The sequence below is a fragment of the Sphaeramia orbicularis genome, chromosome 12, assembly GCF_902148855.1.
Source record: "Sphaeramia orbicularis chromosome 12, fSphaOr1.1, whole genome shotgun sequence".
NCBI lineage: Eukaryota > Metazoa > Chordata > Actinopteri > Kurtiformes > Apogonidae > Sphaeramia > Sphaeramia orbicularis.
In genome coordinates, this window is record NC_043968.1 from 33,784,339 (window position 1) to 33,806,575 (window position 22,237).

Here is a 22,237-nt window from a genome sequence, read left to right on the forward strand (position 1 = left end):
TCCTGGAGGCTTAGATCTGCACATCTACAGTGACACATCTTAAGTCAATACAGGGTGGGGAAGCAAAATTTACAATATTTTGAGGCAGGGATTGAAAGACAGTGTATGACCAATTAGTTTATTGAAAGTCATGAGAATTTATTTGCCACAAGAAAATTTATATAATAGAAAATGTTTTTATTCTGTGTGTCCTCCTTCTTTCTCAATAACTGCCTTCACACACTTCCTGAAAGTTGCGCAAGTGTTCCTCAAATATTCGGGTGACAACTTCTCCCATTCTTCTTTAGTAGTATCTTCCAGACTTTCTCGCAATAGTTTTGCTCATAGTCATTCTCTTCTTTCCATTATAAACAGTCTTTATGGACACTCCAACTATTTTTGAAATATCCTTTGGTGTGATGAGTACATTCAGCAAATCACACACTCTTTGACGTTTGCTTTCCTGATTACTCATATGGGCAAAAGTTTCTGAAAAGGTATGGATAATAGTGTTAGGTATGATTATGACATCAATATATGTTTGGTTTCTAAACAATTGACGTAGTGCCTGCTGAGAAAAAACAACTAAATTCTGTTTAGGGATTGTTTAAGGATTCTGTTGGGTCTCTGTAAACTTAATTTGATTCTGATTTGAATTGATAAAGCACTTTGTGACTCTGTCTGTGAAAAGTGCTCTATAAATAAAATTTACTTTACTTTACATTTACTTAAATGTTCATTGTAAATTTTGCTTCCCCACCCTGTATATATGAAAAATACTCTAAAATGTGCTTAATGCTACTACAGAAGTCTAACAGAAAAAAACAAAAACAAAACAGAGCTATAAAAATCTTGACAACTCTACATTGTTTTCATCTTTTAATGTTTTGTGTAATACATGCTGATGGATACTCAAAGGAATTATTGCTTCACTGCGTTTTTGTATTGAAATAAAATGAATTCTACTCAAATGCATTAAACTTAACAGGACTTTAGGCAGTTATACAGTTAAAAATTCTTCACAGAGCTTATATTACTCCTTATAGACTTAAAAAAAAAAAAAGACCCAAGAGTTTCACATCTTTGTTGGCATGATTGTAATCAAGTGGGTACTTTGATTCATATGCTGTGGCACTGTCCTGTAGTCAAGTCTTTCTGGATAGATGTGTGTAAGTTAACTTCAGAGTTTATTAAAGTAAATATTGTTCCATGTCCAGCAGTGTGTCTGATGGGGTACAGGGCTGCACAGCTAAAAACAAGACAAGATAGAAAAACAGCTGGTTTAGTCTTTTTGGCTGTGAAATGAATGATTTTGTCAAACTGGAGAATTGACTAATCGAAGTGTTTCTCTATAAAAACATGTGTCTCTGAGTTTTTAAATCACTTAGGTAGGGAGCAAATAACAGATATACTTAATGACACTAATTTTAGAGCTGAAACCATTTGGTACCAGGTAAGGGGGGTGCGTATAATCGTCACAAATATTAAGTTGAAAGACTCTAAATTCAGAGCAATAGGTAATCTTCTCACTTCTTTTGTCCTCCATCCTGATCCAGCCTCGTATAGGATCTTTGGTTTCCCTTTGATAATTTAAATGATTATTTATTTAAGTTGAGAGTGCTTGTAAAGTCCTTTTATGTGGTATTGTTGTGAAAGATATTAATGTTCTGTCTTTGTCTGGTTTGTTGTTTTGGCTGTTGTTTTTGTCATGGTTTAGATCTGTGTTTATTGTTGTCATGTATAATTATAAAAATTTAATAAAATGTTAAAAAAACAGAACAAAATAGGACTTCAGAAACTGAGAGCAGTAGAAAGCGCAGATATATGTGTTAAAATATAGGAGGTAAAAGTAATAATTCCTACACACACTCACTCTCCAAAGTGCAATCAACATCACACAAACAAAGTTACACATGTGACAAAGCTGCTTCGTCTGAACCTCCTTTATCTTCTTTTTTTTTTTTTACCTGCCCCCGAGTGTAATTACGTTTCATGTTTTGTGTCCTTGGTGACATCAATGGGGATGTGTCAAACTGAAGGAAATCTATCAATTTTTCATTCCATAACTGTTGAAAAAGCAACCTTGACAAGTGCGAAAAAGGCGAGGGGAGAGGACCTCAGTAACAAGTGAATGTTAGTGAAACACCTGAATACAGATGGGGTACACAGAGCAGGTAAAGTTATACTGACATTCCTTTGTCAAAGTGCAATGTGTGGAGGCAGTAAGGTCAAGAAAATCACATTCAGCGCGTGAAGGCTGAGAAAAGTAAATGCAGGCAATGGGTCAGTCACACCAGGTGAAGTTAGGTCAGATGAACAGACTTCCCTTATCTACAGCAGGTTTCCTAAGGTATGGAGGAGATTTTGAGAAATTGTTAGTAATTGTTGGAGCCTAGCCCTAATTTTAGTACCTGTATTTTATTTTCTGTTGTTAATTTGCTACCATGAAACTACACAAATACAAACACTAATTAACTAAGGGTTATGTGCTATGATAAAGGACAGGTATTAAGTGAACATACAGTATTAAGGATGGGACTTGAAATAAAAGAAGTGTATAATTTTGTGTTTGATGCCCCAATGGAAAATATCTGCATTTCCATCAACATATGTAATGAACATTTTGAAGTCTTGCATTAGAAAAGGCTGATAGAAGTGGAAACAAGCTACTAAAAAACAAAATGGGATGAAGTTGTAGATTGTATCCAGTTGAACCCACCCTTCTCCCTGACCTATTAGACCTGCAGATAACACAATATATGGAAGTCACTTGTTAAAACTCTTTTAACCCTTTCATGCATGAATTATGAGAACCTTAATCAAGATTTTTTTTTTTTCCTGAGTGTTTTTATTCCTCTTTAGGCATGAGAAAAAAAACAATGTGATTGAATTTTTTTTTTTAAATCAACCTGTTTTTCATGGAGTTACAAAAATGTCCACTCAGTTACACCATGAATTTTATTCTTGAAACAAAGAAACATGTATTTAAAACCCAATATCATAAAGTGATATGAAAACAGTGAAATGAAACCATATTTAATGCAGCTAATCTGATGTTTTCTCACATTTTAACATATTCTAATACTAGTTATTACTCACTTCATGGAGATAATATGCAAAAAATAAATATTAACAATTGATTTCCACTCAAGAACCAATCAAGAACAGCAAAGTTACAATAATGGTATGAATTGCAGTTTATGAGATGATGCATAAGTGTCCATTGTATTGGTTGATATGGAACTAAAACAACAAAACTCATGAATATACAAGAGTAAAGCTGTAGAGTAACTGTCCACTGTAGTGACCACTATGCATGAAAGGGTTAACGTGTAGTTTTATTAAGGGTGTGAGCACTTACAGGTGAATGGAGAAATGCACCCTCCAGTTGTGTTTCCTGGGACCTAAGTTATAAATGAATGAATGAATGAATGAATGAATGAATAAATGTCAGTGGTAAGAGGAAAGTAATTTTTTGATCCTGCCTAAATTGTGCCACTGTTTAGACCAATGATGCTCGACAATTTAAAAGAAAGTGAGTTTTTGGCAGAGGTGGCACAAAAACATGTGGCTCAATGGACTGCACCTCTCATTGTAACATACCACCAACTCCAAAAAGACAGCTGCCTCAGCACATTTAACCTCAATCCTCAAAAACGTGGTGGAAAAAGTGTTTAAAGAGGTGAAAATCACTGCAGTCTGGTCACAACCTACATCTTCAGTCAACCCTAAACAGACATCTCTTTGACGTTCAGGTGAGTCTTTCTGTTTATTTTTAAAGTCTGATACTTCATTTAGCAAAACATGACAACTTTCTCGTACCTGTAGAATTTAGAGTTTCAGATAGATGCAGATCATTTATGTAAATGATGCATAATTCAAAGGATCAAAAATGTTCATGTCTTCTCTTACCCCACATTAGCTGATGTTAGCATGAATTTGCTCTTGGATTATATGATCTGTCAGTTAGCCTGCTAGCACTAGTTAACTTAATCATAAATTGCAAGGAACTGACGTTACTGTTATCAAATTCAACTCTAGGTTTTATATTAATATTTATATTGTTGTTTGGATTTTTATTTTAAGGAAATTGATTGTAAATATCCACCATATTGTACATGACAAAAACTGAAAAAATTGGTGAGTTTGTTCTTCATTATTTTTAGTCTTGTTGCTGCATGTAGCCTGACTACCTCACATATTGAGACTCTTAATCTCAGGGCTGTACTAACATTGATTTGAGGAAAACTATCCTAAGTGAATCTGGTTAAATATAAATTTTGCAAGAAGGCTTTTTGAGCTACTAAACTTAAACACTCTGCTGGAAATTATGGTCAGAGATGAAAGAACATGACATGGAAATTGGTCACATACAGCGGAATAACAGTAAAAAGAATTATCCATACCAATCTGTGTTCATGTGAGCCAATACAAAGCCTACTGTCAGCATTTACAGAGGTATGAACTCAATAATGTCCTCACTTTGTAGTTTTTTGCATCCAGTGGAGGTTGTCCACAGCCTGGCTCGCACAGTCGGTAGAGCATGGGACTATTAATCTCAGGGTTGTGGGTTTGAGCCCCACGTTGGTTGATGATAATTTTGGTGGAACTATACAATATATATATTTAAAAAAGCAACAACTGTACATAATCAATGCAATTCACTCCTCCATCAACATAGATGCGTTTTAAAAGAAACTTTCTTCACAAGAAAATAGAAAAACACAAAAGAACTCTTATCAAGAGCATTTAAGCTGAAGGGGTGGTCTCTATAGCGCTTTATTTTGCCTATTGTTCTTCATTGTAGTGGAATAGTAAAAGTATATTTATGTCTAAGTATTTATGTTATCAAAGAGACCATTTCTGCCATTACATACAACCGCTTCATGTACAAATGACAACAGCACACACTCTGACATTATATGACAAACACCTAACTGGAACTGACATAAGTGCTATCAGTGCTGTGCTGCTGAGTTCTACTTAACTGGAACAGCCAATATCAGCTACTTTGACCTTTGGCATAGCTACAAAACATTGTCAGTGGTCAGAATGGCCAAGTGATCTAAGGTGCCAGATTTAAGGATCATCTCCTTTCAAAACAGTAGGACTTCTGGTCTCCAAATGGCAGTGTGGGTTCATATCCCACTCCTGACTCACCTATTGCTCTTTCTCTTTTTTATTTCTTAGTCAAAATTAAAAGGTAAAACACAGGACTAAATCATGGGGAAGGTCTTACAAGACAATTAGTATAGTAGCATAAGTCTTAAACACTTTTAAACAAATCTGAAAGTGACCCTAAGAAAAAGAACTATCATTCAAAACTGTGTTTTTTGTGAAAAAGTTACTCAAAAAGTTTTTATGATTTTTTTTCCTGAAAATGACTTAAATGTGCGTAGTAGGAAATAGTTAAAAAAAAAAAAATTAAAAAAATGGAATAGTTCATAACTTTAAGTCTGCTGCCTGATACGGAGGTGAGGTGGTGACAATATTCTAAATATAGTGTGCATTTAACTGACTTTGATCTGTTCTTCATTTTGCTGATGCCTCATTCACAGACAGTCCATAATCCTGTGTGCTTCTCCAGAATGGGGGCTGTGCTGACTATAATATGTACTGCTGGTATGACTGTGGATAAGTACCTCATATAACCCTACTTCAAAAAATGCGGACTAACCCTTTAAGTAAAAGATCTGAGCACTTCTTCCATCACTGCCGTCGTCTGTGTTACAATGGCACTGACACAATTAAAGCTTGCACTCACTGGCCACACACAGACACCAGTGCAGACAAGCATATTGATTTTTTGGTAACACTGTCCTGTCACCACATAGACTGACTCTGTGACCCCCTCTCCTCTCCTCTCCTCTCCTCTCCTCTCCTCTCCTCTCCTCTCCTCTCCTCTCCTCTCCTCTCCTCTCCTCTCCTCTCCTCTCCTCTCCTCTCCTCTCCTCTCCTCTCCTCTCCTCCTTTCCATCTACCTCCCATTACCCTCCTCCCCCTCCTCCTCCTGCATCTTTTTCTTGGTCGTCGTTCCTCAGATGGCCTACACACCTCCTCTTCCTTCTCTTAAAAGCCTTCTTGTCAGCATAAGAGAGATGGTGATTTAAGGCTGGAAGGAGGGGGCCGTGGGCCTTTTGTTTTGCTAGTGTTGCATGGGTACACACGCGTTACACTCAGACACACATGTCGAAACCCACATATAACACGACCAAGCTACATATACAGATAAAAAAGGACAAATAAGCGAATGTCTCACCAATTCCCTGGGGAGGGAGAGGTACAGGCAGAAACAGATTTCCCGCTGTGTTTAGAAGCTTTGGCAATATAGCTCCTCAGTCATGCCAATACGATGAGCAGGAGGAAGCAAGAGGCAAAGAAAAAGAGGAAAACACAGACATGAGGAGACACTAAAGACGAAAAAATGTGGTGAAGGTGCTGAATAGCCAGGAATCTGACGGAGGTGTTTGACGTGGCTCAAGTGATACAAGGGAAAGGCAATGATTTGCAACTACACAAACACATGCAGGCGTTTTACATATGTTTAGTGACCACCCATACAGGGAGAACACACACACACACACACACACACACACACACACTGTTGTGTATGTGATGCTATTCATATTTAAAGGGTATGTCTTTTAAGGGAATACAATCCACACACACAAAGGCAGAGAGGCTGATACTGTAGGCGAGTAGCCACACAGAGTGTTCACAGTTGAGCTGTAAAAGAAGAAAATTCTGCAAAATGTTTGCATTAATGTTTGTGACTTTGGCCTGTTTTCACTGGTGAGTACCTGATTAAAATATTGTAAACAATGTAAAGAATGTAAATATACATTAAAAGTGATTTAATCGTGTAGAAAAAGGACATGAGTCGCTACATTTGTGTGGACTTTCTGATATGTATAGTTCAGGAGAAGGAGTCAAAGTGATCAGCTGTATGAATATCATGCCTAATGAGAAAGTCACACAGGACATCTGGATCTGTGCCGTGTCTACAGAGAAGGAGTGAAAGTAAAGGAAGGAGGGAGGGAATAAATTAGAGGACTGTTTTGCAGTGCCTAAGGTCTTTATGATCCACCCACCCTCCCCTCTCCTGTCTTTTCTCCTCTTCTCTTTACAGCCAGAGGAAAACTCCTTCATTCCCTGCATTCCTCTCACATTCCAGCCCTGGGTTTACCTCCACTACCTTTCTGTCTGCATCAACATCACCATCACCTCTTCCTCCTGTTTGGCCTGTGGCTGTCTGTCCGTCTGTCTCCACCTCTTTTCCGCTTTTCCTCTATCCCTCATTCTCTTCTTTCTCTCTCTGTCTCTTGCTCTCTTTCTCTCTCTCGAGGACTCTTTCTACCTTTTTCTCTGTCTCTGTCTTTTCATATCACCCCTCCCCCTCTCCCTTCTTATTTCTCTCTCTCTCTTTCCCAGCATGCTCCAGTAGGCCGGTGGAGGCAGGGAGCTCGCCTGAACCCTCCACCCCCAGCAGGGGCCCTGAAGCTCAGCCTGGCTGGCAGGCAGGCACCCTGGCACACCTCCAGCACATACACACACACACACACACACACACACGCATGCACACACACACACACACACACAGTGACAAACATATTCATTCTTTGCTGTCTCTGTCTTGCCTCTATCTATCTCATACTTTCAGTCTTATCTTTTTTTTTTTTTTTTTTTTAAAAAACAGTTTTCTTTCTTCCTTTTATTTCTTTTACTGTCAAACTTTACAATTAATTTCTGACCTGCATTTCTGTTGCTGATCTTAGTGACTTTTCATTTATTTATAATTAAATATTTCCCATATATAGCTGAAGATTTAATCAACTGTAGGGAGTACATGCATAGTGCATAGTATCTGGTAACTAGAGACAATCTTAAACCCTCTAAAAAAGAACTAAAGACTAAAAACAGGTGGTTAAACTATAGCTATTTACTTCTGCCAAGAAACTTACTCTGATGAAACCTTTGACAGATTAGATGGGGTAGAGTCTCAAATCTGTATTACTTTTTCTACCTCTGTAAAATAAATTGATCGGATTACACAATCTCTGGCTTTTTGCTTGGGTCTATCCCCTACCCTTGTACTGAGTTTCATGAAATTTGGTGGAGTAGTTTCTGCATAATCCTGCAAACAGACAGAGAGATGGCAAACAGTAGGATCAAGAGTATCAGAGGTACAAGCACCAATACAATCATACTTTTGCTTTATTTTTACTGTTTTTTCCTTAAATTTGTTGACCATGTGTGTCTCAATGCAATAATGTGTGAGGCTGTAAGCAATATTTACATTACATACAAGCTTTAACCATTTGATTGATATGGAAAAGTGATTCTGATTCCAATCTAAATCGCCCATAGGGGTGAATGTGAGAGTGAGTGGTTGTTCATTTGTCAGCCCTGTGATGAACTGGTGACATAGCCAAGGTGTACCCCACCTTCACCCATAGGTAGCCAGATGATTAGGCGGTTCAGAAAATGGATGGATTCTGATTCCAATGTATGAGTATAACTATATAATCTATACATGTTTTTTTTTTTTAATTTAAAAGAGAATTGGCTGCATTGTTTCTTATTGAAAAAAAGGACAGCAGGATTAATGAGGAATCTTTCTATGTGACAACTTTTCAATGTATGAACTGAATTCACTTTAGACTTTTTGACTGCCAAATCTTCATATAAAGCATGGATAAGTGAGTGAGAGAGAGAGAGAGAGAGAGAGAGAGAGAGAGAGAGAGGCCCTCAGTAATTTGGTATTTCCTTTTTAGACAGTGGAGGAAGGGCCAATGCCCTTGTGTTTTTAGTATGAACTGTTCACACACATTTAAGCACACAGCTCTTTTAATGATCCTTACATCTGCACTGAGGCACTGGTTCTCCTACAGACAGACAGACAGACAGACAGGCAGACATAGATAGATAGATAGATAGATAGATAGATAGATAGATAGATAGATAGATAGATAGATAGATAGATAGATAGATAGATAGATAGATAGATAGATAGATAGATAGATAGATAGATAGATAGATAGATAGATAGATAGATAGAAGGAAGAGCCTGGTATGGATAGGTATGCACTCAGGGTCAGAGGTTCAGAGGTGAGGTTTCACAGCTCTGAAAAACACACGCACGCGCGCACACACACACACACACACACGCACACACACACACACACACACACATTCATACACACACACACACACTCACAGCTTTGGGAGTTCAACTGGAGGTTAGACCTTCAGGCTCCACAACTCAACATGCAGTAAGTGAGAGATGGAGACTCAGTGAGAATTCATGAGCAGCTGATTCAGCGTGGCACTGGCTTATGTGATTAAGAGGAAATATTTAAGAAGATGGATGATTTTTAATAATGACTTATCAAAATAGACAGATAAGGCAGAGTGAGAAGAAAATAAAGCACTGACTGAGTCTTTAACTGAAGCAACAGCTGAAGATGTTACTGTGTCTCCGAGCTGTCTCTCATACAGACATACAAACACAGTGGCTGACCTTGCTGATGGCAGCTGTTGACGTCACTCTGTGCTCCGTCTGTAACTACAAACTCCCCACTATACTCACACACATACCAGATAAACAGGATTACAGGGACGGTCGAGTGTGATGTACTTTGACTGTGTAACATTTCTTGCCTTTACCCTTGCACTCAACCTTTGCCCTCCCGATTATCTGTCGATGTGAAGTGGTGTGTCAGTTCAACATGTTACTCTGACAAAGGTGCCTCTTTTTCAGCTTCTCAGACACAATTAACACAGTCATGGTGTGTTAAGGTAGTTCATGTGTGCAGGACATACATATGTGTTGTAAAATAATTTCATCCTGGTTCAGATGAACTGCATTACACCCCAAGGTATGATGATACGTCCATTAGTTTTCATTACAGTCTATTTTATATTGACTAAGGTGTTGAATGCTTAAATCCTAAGCAAATGGGTTAAAGGACTTGTCAGGAGTGGGATGTGAACCCTCACCTCCATTTGGAGACCAGAAGTCCCACTGTCCTGGAAGGATTACCATTGAGTCAGACACCTTAGACCAGGAGTGTCAAACTCACTTTAGTTCAGGGGCCACATTCAGCTAAATTTGATCTGAAGTGGGCTGAACCAGTAAAATAATATATCATATATAACAATATAATATAATATACAAATATTGTCAATTCCAAAGTTTTCTCTGTGTTTCAGAGCGAAAAAAGTAAATTTACATTATGTTTACATAGGTTAGGTTTACATCTACAAACTATCCTTTCAAACAATGAGAATAACATGAACAAACTGAAAAAATAAGTGTAATTTTAACAATGTTCTGTCTCAGTTTATCATTTACACATGTACATTATAATGCACAGATCACAGTGGATCAACAAATACACAAAACATTTAATAACAGACAGAATCTCGTTAAAATTGTACTTACTTCCCTTAAGACATTTCAGGTTGTTCATATTTTTTCAGGTTATTCATATTTTTGTGAAATTATACTTTGTTTTAGTGTAAATAAATGAAAATATTTACATTTATGAAGAGAAAAATTTTGAGTTGTCATTATTTATATGTTATTATGATAGTATTTTACTGGTCCTGCCCACTTGAGATTGAAGTGGTCTAAATTTGGAATCTGAACTAAAAGGATTGTTAATGTTTTAGTGTAACTTTTGCATTTCACAAATTCATCCCAAGGGCTGGACTGGACCTTTTGGCGGGCCGAATTTGGCCCCTGGGCCGCATGTTTGACACCTGTGACTTAGACCATTCAGACATTCTGACAATGGCTGCAATTTGAAAAACTGGTCAAATACTCTACTATTTGGTGTTTCACAGCTAGAAACAGCTTTTCCATGGCAGTGTGAAATGGTATCAGGTCATCTATATTTATTATATTTAGCATGTTAAATTCTGGAATTTTAGCCAATTAATTAATTTAATTAATTAATTAATTTTGGCTCCTGCAAATAAAATACTTCATTTCTGAATTATCATCCAAAATCCTTTTCAGTCTATGCATGTAATGGAAACTTGGCAATTTGATAAAAGAGATGGATCAGTTATATTAGGCTCAGCACCTCAGTTTAATTCACTTTATAGTATCAGCCTGGTCTTTCATGATTATCAGGCCACACAAATTATTTCTGGGTCTGTATGAATGTTATTTAGTTGGAGTAGAAAATGGGTGGTCAGTTAAAAATGAGTGAGTTCACGATAGGGAGGGGGGGTAGAGATATGTAGCTTTGTGTGTGTGTTGGCTGTATTTTTTGTGGCGTGGTTGCACAAGGGAGTGTGTACAAGAGACAAACATGCATTGAAATCAGAAATGGGTTGATGTGTTGGCTCATATTATCAAGTATTTGCATCATAGATTAGACCCACAATAGCGGGTCAAATCCCTGCTGTGGTAACCCCAAAGCTCCCCAATTAAATTTGTTTCAGTACAACAATAATAAAACTATACATAATTCCCTCACATACACACAGGTTATGTATATGTGAGGGAAATATGTGGAACTCATGACCTTTTGTTCTGAATGTACATTATCTCTTACTTTCTCATGCATATTTCAGACCACATTTACATAAAGTAAAGAATAAATTGCACTTAAAACCTTAATTGAAGTGACAAAATGTGTTCCAATATTTCCAACAGGATTTAGTGAGTTCAGTTTACCAGGTGGCTCAGTTATTCATGTATCATTACTCTGATTGATTGAAGGTTTGTCCAATTACAATCAGATGTATTTGGGTTTGAGCACATTGGTAATAAGCTTCAGGAATCAAAAATGAACTCAGAGGGTCCAGACTAACTCCCATTTTAGAATTAATCTGGAATGACCAGGTGTCAGAAACATATGGTATGTGACCAAAAGCTTTTACTGTTTTACTGTCTTCATACTGACCATTCTTACTCAAGTCATTGAATCAACTGGACATTGCTATTGAAAAAGCTGGGCTTTCAGTCTTGTTCATCTTGCCAGTGTTTTGGACAAACCTGTCCAAATGAACTGTCTATGACTTTGCTTTAACTGGCTGTAAATGACGCTTGTAGTTCTTGTGTGCATTAAGTCTGACTTACCAACTGTTTATCACCTTGACTGCTTCATGTAAAATTCTAAAAACATGTCAGACATCTTCGAAGACTTCAAAGACCAGTCTAATCCTAATGGAAATTTAAATTTAAGTGGCTCACATGGGGAGCTGTGCTGTAGAGTCACTTCATTAATTAGCTCGGTAAACTAAAACCTTTCCCATTATTTTGTTCAGTGTTTATGCTACAGTCTCACAGGATGCCTGAATATAAGTATCACTTTCAGTCATGCACTGGAAGGATTAAACGTCTTCCTTTTGATATCTAGTATATGTTACTGTTTTGGAGGTCAATCTCAACAATGACCTCTGAGACTCAACTACAAACTAAAAATTACAGCTTTTGACAAAGACACAAGCCCTTTTATGTGGTGTTTTCTTTTGCAAGGATTTAGTCATTTTAATACCTGAATGTGTTTCCTCATGTACACATGTTCTCACCATATCTCCCATAACTGTTTAGCAAAGGCACTGGTGCCATACATGGAAAGTGTAATTTTGAACTATAACAACAATTGCAGGTGGTGCTGGACCAGTCTCCTGCACTAATAAACCTTGAATTAAGAGGTTGCTAGGAACAGGATGTGAACCCATGCTTCCATTCAGAGACCATGAGACCCTTTCTTGAGGCAGGAGCTGATCCTTGAGTCTGGCACCTTAGACCACTCAGCCATCTTGACAACTACAGACAGTGAATAAGTGACCAAACTTTGCAGTTGTTGCATAATGACCTGAGCACACGTACTAGAACTTGATATCCATCTTGTCCATGTCACTCAGTATTCCCTTTAAAAGGACTTTCACCCAACATGGGCTTGTGTAAGGACTTCTGTGAGGAGATTTTCAGTCAAATATGTATAATCAAAAGTTGAAGTGAACACCAGGGTTGCAGAGGGATTTTGCCAATTAGGTATCATTTATTGCATTTGGGGGTAAAAGAGTGCCTGGAGTGGGATTTGAACCCACACCTCCATTTGGAAACCAGAAGACCCTTTCTCGAGGAAAGAGATGATCTTCAAGTTTGGTGCCTTTGACCGCTCGGCCATCCTGACAACTTCAAACAACAGCAGACCAAACCCATGCAGATTTGTACAGAACAAAATCATTGTCCAATCATAATTTGTGTGTATACAACAAATATGCTTGCTCTTTTGAGCGTATTTGCCCCACACACTCTTTAGCATATTCCGATGGGCAGACAAATGATTTCAATGCACTTGTAGGAGCAAGACAAATACGCTCAAAAGAGTGACTTTAAACACTCAAGTGTGTATTCAGCCAATGGACCTCCTCATCTGTCCACTTCTTTTTGCTTCTTTTGCTCCATTTTCAAAATGATCAAAACACAAAGGGAATTATTTAAGTAACTCAAAATTAATTTTGAAGGACATTCTGTAACACATCAGTGCTTTTAATCAAGTCCTCAAATAGTTGATCATAACTTTAGGCTTGATAGTTGCCAAGAAAATATTTTTTGCATCACTTGCATGAATGAATCCCAAGCTGTTAATTTTAAAGAACCACATTTTGAGGGGGAAACAGGACCACCAATGAGTGCAATATGCCTGACAATAGTACAGTTACACATGTACTCACAGTTGCACTGTTGAGGTGACAGGATTGAACTATTTCACTGACCTCAGGTGGCTTGATGGACCTTGATGTTGTTGAACGTGGACTTTTCAAGGTGCGGCATGGAAGTTTGTGTGAAATTTATGTTGGAGTCATTTGTAGGTTTTAGCGAACTTCTACAACTGCTTATGAATTGATTTTAGTAACACAGAAATAAAACATTGTCAGAATTGGGATTTGACCCAGGCCTCCATTTGGAGACGAAAAGTCCCATCACTGGGGAATGAGATGTGAAGTTATGTAGTTACAAAAAGTGTTACATAATTTAAAGCATGATTTATATTTTAGATTCTTCAAAATCACAACATTTTGCTTTTATTTCTGCTTTACATATTCTTGGTATTCTCTTGAGGAGCTGCATGAGGTAGTCACCTGAAATGTTTTCCAAAAGTCTTGAAGGAGTTCCCAGTGATGCTGAGCACTTGTTGGCCATCTGCGGTCCATCTATATATATATATATATATATATATATATATATATATATATATATATATATATATATATATATATATATATATATTTGCATTGAAGTCTTAAAGGGGTCATATTTTGCTAAACACTTTTATTAGTCTTTGGTAAATTTATTTGTGTATTTGGACCCTAATAGTTCAAAAAGTTTAAAATTTTAACCCTCCAGGTGCTGCAAAGCTATCTTTATATTAATTTAGGAAAAACTGGCAACCCGTTTTAATTCCTTTTTAATTTGTAAAGTCTATAACTAGTTACATCACGACATTTGCACATATAAGGTCAAGACTTCCAATGAACATTTCTCCGAGTATGACATAATTGTTTGTCAGCAGCAGTGGTTGTAGTCCATACTGAAAATATGTCCAAACTTCAAGGCGATTACCTTTAATGCTCAGTTGTTTTTTTATATTATATTGTTTTATTCATGAACACAAGTGGTTGAATGGGACAGAGCAGCACAGCCAACAACCTGGAGGGGGTGGGGTGTGAAGTGGTGTTGTGTAAATAACTCCACAAACTGTCACTTGACCCTTCCTCTAAAAGCTACTTCGCCCAACGTGGGGCTCGAACCCACGACCCTGAGATTAAGAGTCTCATGCTCTACCGACTGAGCTAGCCGGGCTGTGTAGTTTTTTATCATATGTACCAGTGTGACTGGTGAAGTCCGTCTGTGCCAACAGATGTCTTTCTTATGTACAGTATATTATCTATTGTAGTTCAGTAGACCTTGTCACAGTAAACAGAAACTGTGTCATCATTGCCACATGAAAAACCTAACCAGTAACCAGAACAGTGCTGTTGTTAACCTTCCAAATCAGTCATGTTATATGTTTACACATAAGTACACAATTAGTCTTTCACTATATTGATCAAAAAGGTCAAGCCTTTTCTAAAACAGTGATTTTGCAGTTGGTTGTTTACCTGTGGTCTGGGCCTCAGATTGCTCGGCCATCCTTACAAGTAAAAGTTTAGATGCCACCAATAAATTCCATCTATCCATCTCTCCATCAACCTGTCTGATTGAAGCATGAATAGACTGGCTGATGAATGGCTGGACAGATGGACCGGTGTACAGACAGATAGGTGAAGGATGGATGGATGAAGGATGGAGGAGGAGGGTGTTCGACGTCTTTGATCTTCCCAGCAGAAATAATCAACAAAGCCCTGGAGCAGGCCGAGCCAGACCTAAATATGTGTGTGCGTCTGTTTGGTGTGTGTGCCGTGGGGTTTTCTGGCGATATGCCAACACCAGCTCCCAACAGGAGGGAGATCAAAGACTGAGCTCCATCTCCCTCTCTCTCTCCTCCTCTACATCTACCTCTCTCTCTCATACTTCTCACCCTATTTCCTGCCTCTTCCACACAGTCTTGAAAACACCCGTTATTGTGCTTCTTGATTTCTTAGACATTTTCACATGTTTTTGCTTGACGGCGCAAAACAGGATGAAAACTATGGAAGGAGGTAAACATGGTAAAAAGAGATAAAGACAGCATAGCAACAAAAGAAGGAGGAAAGAAAAAGAGTAAAAGGAGAAGTTGCTTGTTCAAATCTCTACACACAAATATACACATGTTATGTTTACATATATAGGAACATTACATCAGCTTGAATCAATGTATCGGACACTTGACCTAAACTTGTTTAACCTTAGACAAGTGTTAAACCTCAAATTTAATCTAATTTTTATTATTTATTTTACTTACCCATGGACCTACATTTAGCCTCCATGAGTAACTTTAGAAACACCCCAAAATATTTTATTGCATTTATATATTTAACCCAAGGGGTAGTGACCTCAGCTCCAAAATGAAGTCAATGTGAGTAGTAATGCAATGCAAGTACCCTAAAGTGTAATACCACTGATGGCCACTAGACGCTGCTCCTAAAAGCGATGGTTCACATAAGTCTGTTTTCCACTGTATAAACTTCACCAGAAACTTTAAGTGTCTGGGGCTATTGAAAAACCTCGGCACAGTGTACAACAAAAGGGCCTGGACCTCGTCAAAAATATTTGCCGAATATGTTCAAAAGAAATTCAGTGGGACTTTGAGTTGGTGACTCAAAACAAGCCTGATCTGAATATATTTCCTGTAATTTTGAGGTGTGTTGGAAACACAAAGCACAGCAGTGTCAGAAGCTACCCTTTAGTTAACCTGAAAGCACTCAAGCATCCTGGCAAGACAAGAAACAACAGAACATAAAACAAAATAATGTCACACATTGCCACTGTATGAATCAGGTAAAACCTCTACATCAGTAACACACAGTTTCTGATGACATGCACTTGAAGGGTGCCTTAATTTCTAGGTTTTCATGGGACTAATATTGTACTGTATGTGTGTCACATTATTGGAACAGCTCCCTTCAGAGTAACGTATAATATAGTCTAAAATCAGCAAATCTGAGAGGTGGTGTGTTTTAAAGATATGGTTCAGACACGTTATGGTTATGGCTAAAGGCTGCAGAAAATGAATGTATGTCAATGTAATGTTTCTTAAATATATGGAATGTATGTGTGTGTGTGTGTGTGTGTGTGTGTGTGTGTGTGTGTGTGTGTGTGTGTGTGTACGTGTACGTGTGTGTGTGTGTGTTTGAACCCAATGAATCACATGACAGCTGTTACCTTGTAGCATTCAGATCAAGTTAGACCATTAGACTAAATATATTCTACTTGGAAACATCTTTCTTGAAAAGTAAACACAATTACATTTGTAAAATTGAGAAATCAAATATAAGGCATGCAGGTTATTTTAGTATCAAACCATCCTGTCCTGATTAGAGCAGTATAAACTATTATGTTGAAGGTATGTTTACAGTGGCAGCTCTCACAGAAACATTCTTCACCGTTTACACTTAAGGAGAAATCTACTGTCTCAAATGACGCATAGGAGTCGACTTCTGTGGGTTAGCCTCTGATCATCAGATTCTCTATTATACAAATGAAATATTAGAAATCAGTGGGAAACTACAAATAAACGAAAACAGAAAAACAGTGAGCTCACATTTTAGTTCATGTAAATAGTCTCTGTAGTTGACGTCTATAGTTATAGTTCTGTGTGTTGTGTTCAGGGGTTTAGTATTACAGTGTGATGTAAAAGCAGAAGTGATAATATTTTTTATTTTTATTTGTCAGACCCAAAAAAACCCTTTCCTGTTTATCAAAAGCCCATATTTTTTGCCATCTTTTCAAACACAAGCCCAGAAAAAAAACAAAAACAAAAAGCCATCAGCAGGATTACAAGAATCATCAGGAAAAAATGTTTTTCTGAATATTGCTCGCTTGCAGTGTTTCTGATCTGGGAATTGAAGCTCATTTGCACTCTGTGTATGTCGTTTTGCATAACAACATCAGCTAAATGTCTAAAAATGTAAATTTAATTGTGGAGATAATGTTATTTTCCTATTGAGACTCAGAGAATGCAGTTTGTCATTAAACCAATGCACAGAGGCTCCTTTGCAGTCAAGAACTAAACTTTATCTCCTCCTCTCTCTGTCTGTCTTTCTTCCATCATCTTTCCATTTTAGCAGATTAGTTCTACTTTCTCTCCATCTTTCGTAGCAATATGCAAATAGACAACTTAATCCCACTCCCACAATCCAAATCAGCCCTCTCTGACCCCTCTCCATCTTGTCCTCCTTGCCTCCTTTTTTCTACATTCCTGTCCTGCTTTTCATCACTCGTTTTCCCTCTTGTCTCATACGCCAAGCCCCTCCACCCCCCTCTCTCTGCATCCCCTCTTCTCTCGTCATCTCTCCACCATCTTTCCTTTCCATCCTCGCTGTATTTTTCTCTCCTGCACATACACACTCTCTCTCTCTCTCTCTCTCTAGCAGTAGTCATTCTACTTATAGCCTCGCCATAAATCAACCTGTCATTCTCCGTCATGCTCGCTGGATCTCACTGGGGCTCGTGGCAGACACGTATATGCATGCACACACACACACACGCACGCACGCACGCACACACACACACACATGCACACACACACACACACACACGCACACACAAACAGCAAGGGATTGCAACATAAGCCCACACATACACCAGCTCTTACACACACACACACACACACACACACACACACACACACACACACACACACACATACACACATTCACACAGGCAAGTTTAAGGACTTGCAGAGATCACACATGCCCAAACAAACGCAAAAATACATACAGACGCACATACATACAATACAACACATGTACATAAATGGTTTTTCATCAGGTCCTTTTTTTCCACATTCAACTCATGCTCTTCTCATGTTTTTTTTCCTTTTCTTTCCTCTCGGTTCGGTGTGTCTCTCTATTCTAAACATCACAGTTACACACAACTAATAATGCAACATGCTGCTTGGTTTAATACTGAAATAATCGATAGTAAGCTGAACTATTAACTAAATCCTTTTGAACCCTTATGGATCATTCTAATTCACTACCCTCTGGGGAATCAAGCCAAAAATGTACATGCACAAAAAAATGCTATGAAATCATATATCAATATTTTTTTCAGCTTTTTTCTGAATTAATCTCTTAAATCACTTCAGAGCTGATCAAAAACTACCAAATGTTTGATCTTTTTCAGGATTTTAACCCTTCATTGCGTTAGCATTTTTATGTGAGATTAAAAATGTGGTTTCAATGTAAGACAATGAGGCATTTTAGGGCTCCTGCACTGCACAAAACTACTATTGCAAAGAAATCTGTCTTATTAATAATATTTCACTATATGTCCAAGACTGATATAAAACAATGCCACATCCCTCCACCATGTATTATATGACAAATATTTCATATTTGTGTTGATTTTATTTTTTAATATTACAAGTGACATCATGTACTCAAACTTACATTTAAATGGTTAAAATCCACAAAATTATTGGACATTTGGTAGTTTTGAGGAGAGTTGAAGTGGTTTAACTTATGCAGAAAAAAGCAGAAAACTATATTGATGATAATTTTATTTCAGTTTTTGTTTTTTTGGGTTTTTTTTGCATGTCCATTTTTAGCTCAAGGTTCTCCAGCGGCTGCAAAAAGTGCCTGTAGTGTATAATAGACCTGTAAGAGTATTAGATTAAAAAATATGTCAAAAAACAAACATTCTTGCGGAAATTCATGCCATAAGGTATAACACCATAACCATAATGGCCACCAAAAATCCTAAGGTCCCTAAGGGTTAAACATGACATGCCTGCATAATTCTGTCAACAATTTATCTGATTTATATTTCGCAAAGCAAACATATATAAATGTATTTGCTGCTGTTTTAGACTTCAGTACCTTCTTTCCTCTCTGACGTTTACTCCCTCATAGCCTTCCATGACCAATTCTAGAGCCTCATAAAGACTCTTAGGAGTCACAGGATTTCATGGGGCTTTGTATTTGAGTATGTGTATGTGAGCTGAAGACAGCACATGTGGCACGCAAGGTCACATAATCCTGTGGCCTCCAGATACTGTTATTGACACACACACAGCGCTTTGTGCCGTATGTGCATGGACACTCTCATGTCCTAGTATAACCTATGATTCCCTCGGAAAACTGGTTAAAATGTGTTCTTAATTATTATTTATGTCACAATTAGCCCATAAATATCCAGTGCTACTTTCGTGGCAGTTCCCAAATAAATTTTTCTGTCAATGTAGCTTTTCTTAAGTGATTTCTTACCATTTATTATAATATTATCCTCTCTACAGGGTGGGGAAGCAAAATTTACAATATTTTGAGGCAGGGATTGAAAGACAGTGTATGACCAATTAGTTTATTGAAAGTCATGAGAATTTATTTGCCACAAGAAAATTGACATAATAGAAAATGTTTTAATTCTATGTGTCCTCCTTCTTTCTCAATAACTGCCTTCACACGCTTCCTGAAACTTGCGCAAGTGTTCCTCAAATATTCGGGTGACAACTTCTCCCATTCTTCTTTAATAGTATCTTTCAGACTTTCTCGTAATAGTTTTGCTCATAGTCATTCTCTTCTTTCCATTATAAACAGTCTTTATGGACACTCCAACTATTTTTGAAATCTCCTTTGGTGTGACGAGTGCATTCAGCAAATCACACACTCTTTGACGTTTGCTTTCCTGATTACTCATATGGGCAAAAGTTTCTGAAAAGGTATGGATAATAGTGTTAGGTATGATTATGACATCAATATATGTTTGGTTTCAAAACAATTGACGTAGTGCCTACTGAGAAAAAACAACTAAATGTTCATTGTAAATTTTGCTTCCCCACCCTGTACTATCCAGTGGCATCTGCTCATCTTTCTGAGAGGGGAAGCTCATTGTCGGCTTACATAAAAAAATGGTCAAGTTATTTAAACATAAATTCCACCCTCCGTTCCTTTTTAAGAAAATGGTCAGTGACCTTATCGTACCAACTAAACAAGAAAACGCTGAAATTATGTCAAATTGAAACAAGGAAGTACAATTAGTGTGTTTTATTTACAGTGCAAGAAATGAACAAGTAATTTCATAGTGGTTTCTCTCTCGATTTCACAGCAGAATGCGCGGCGGTATTAAACTGAACTCTGTCAAGTGAAGGGGTAGATCTCAAAATAGCTGTCAATCAAACGGGATTCAGCCTTTCGACTGATCCTCCAATCAGCACGTGGAAGCCCAGCATCCAGCCCAGCCGAGCTCCGCCCACAGCTCCACTCACCCCTAGAGACGCTGAGCAACAACATCGTGGCATTTATCCAATTACCAGCCAGTTTTGAGGCAATGAAAAAAACTGTTCCACTCAGTCCCATTGAAGTGCATGGACGCTGGGCTTCTACAGGCAAATGCACTGAGCAGAGATTGAATGAGAAAACAGCGCAACAGGAATGTATGAGAAGTGAACAACATCGAGTCTGTTGATTTGTGATAAAGCTGATTCTGAACGAACTCGTCTGTGAGATGAACGTGTTCTAACACATTTGTAGTCAATGAAATGTCAACACAACTGTACATATTTAACCATTTAATTTTTGTAATTTTAGGGGAAGTCGAGCTTCCCTTGCAGTCTATGAGAAATCGCCTCTGCTCCTATCCTATTTTGCATTTTTTCAGCAAAAAACAGATATTTTCCTTTATTTGATTTACTGATCATGTAGATGTCCATAAAAGCTCAGATTAAAGTTGAAGATTATTATATCACAAACAGAGAAAACTGAAGAAAAAGAGACTTTTTCAGCAAATATACCAGTAACTGAATGTAAAACCCAGTGTCTCCATCCACTGTCATTGAACCAACTCCATGGGTTGTACTGGTGAATCAATGCTGAGCCTCTGAACGTTCAAATGGGTCATGTCTGATGACCATGAAAAGATGAGAAACTGCATTTACCCCAATTATTTACTTGTATTGATAGGATTAGTGATTGCGAAGTTATTACATATTTTAGATCAGTAGAGGATTTTGGATGCCAGTAGCTGTTTGAGTCTTTGTGGGTTAATGTCAAAAATAGTTATTTCTCTTGCGAAAAGCAGATGACCAAAAAATGTTATATTTTGTGAGAAGAAATGGTCTTTTTTCTAGGGCAATCTGATGGAGTGATAGAGAGTGATATCAGGAATGCAGGTTTTGGAAAGTGGCGTTTGACAGTTAATAGGGGAAAGTATTTTAATAATAACATATCTAGACTTGTATTGATTTTTTTAGTGCTATTTTTACTATCACCATCCACACTTAACTTTATTTATAAAGAGTTTATAAGTACAGTATATGGAGTTTGTCTTATTTTACTTTTCATGTCAGTTTATTTACATCAACTGCAGTCAAATTCTTCCTTTTATGTGTTTACATCCTTGGCAAACAAAGCTGATTCTGACTGTGATCCTTACATGTCGTCTGGAACTTGTGTCTGCTTCGCCAGCATGAGGCTTGATCTGGTCGTTTCTCTGTTTCTACACATACTAGACCCATGTGGGATCAATGGTGGTCACACGATGAATTTCCAGGAAGTTCACAAACATGTGGTTGTGTCTGAGACTTGAAAAGATTTAAGGACGACTCTAGAACTCAAAGCAATGTAATAATAGAGGAAAGAAATTGATTAA

General features: G+C 37.6%; 1 protein-coding gene and 1 non-coding gene across 3 annotated transcripts in view; both read right to left on the reverse strand.

Moving 5' to 3' along the window:
* The window catches only part of wnt5b (wingless-type MMTV integration site family, member 5b), a 106,279-nt gene that overhangs the window by 61,674 nt on the left and 22,368 nt on the right, over positions 1 to 22,237 (reverse strand). The window lies entirely within an intron of this gene.
* Positions 14,737 to 14,809, reverse strand: trnak-cuu (transfer RNA lysine (anticodon CUU)). Its single transcript has one exon. It is a non-coding gene; the product is annotated as a tRNA-Lys (tRNA).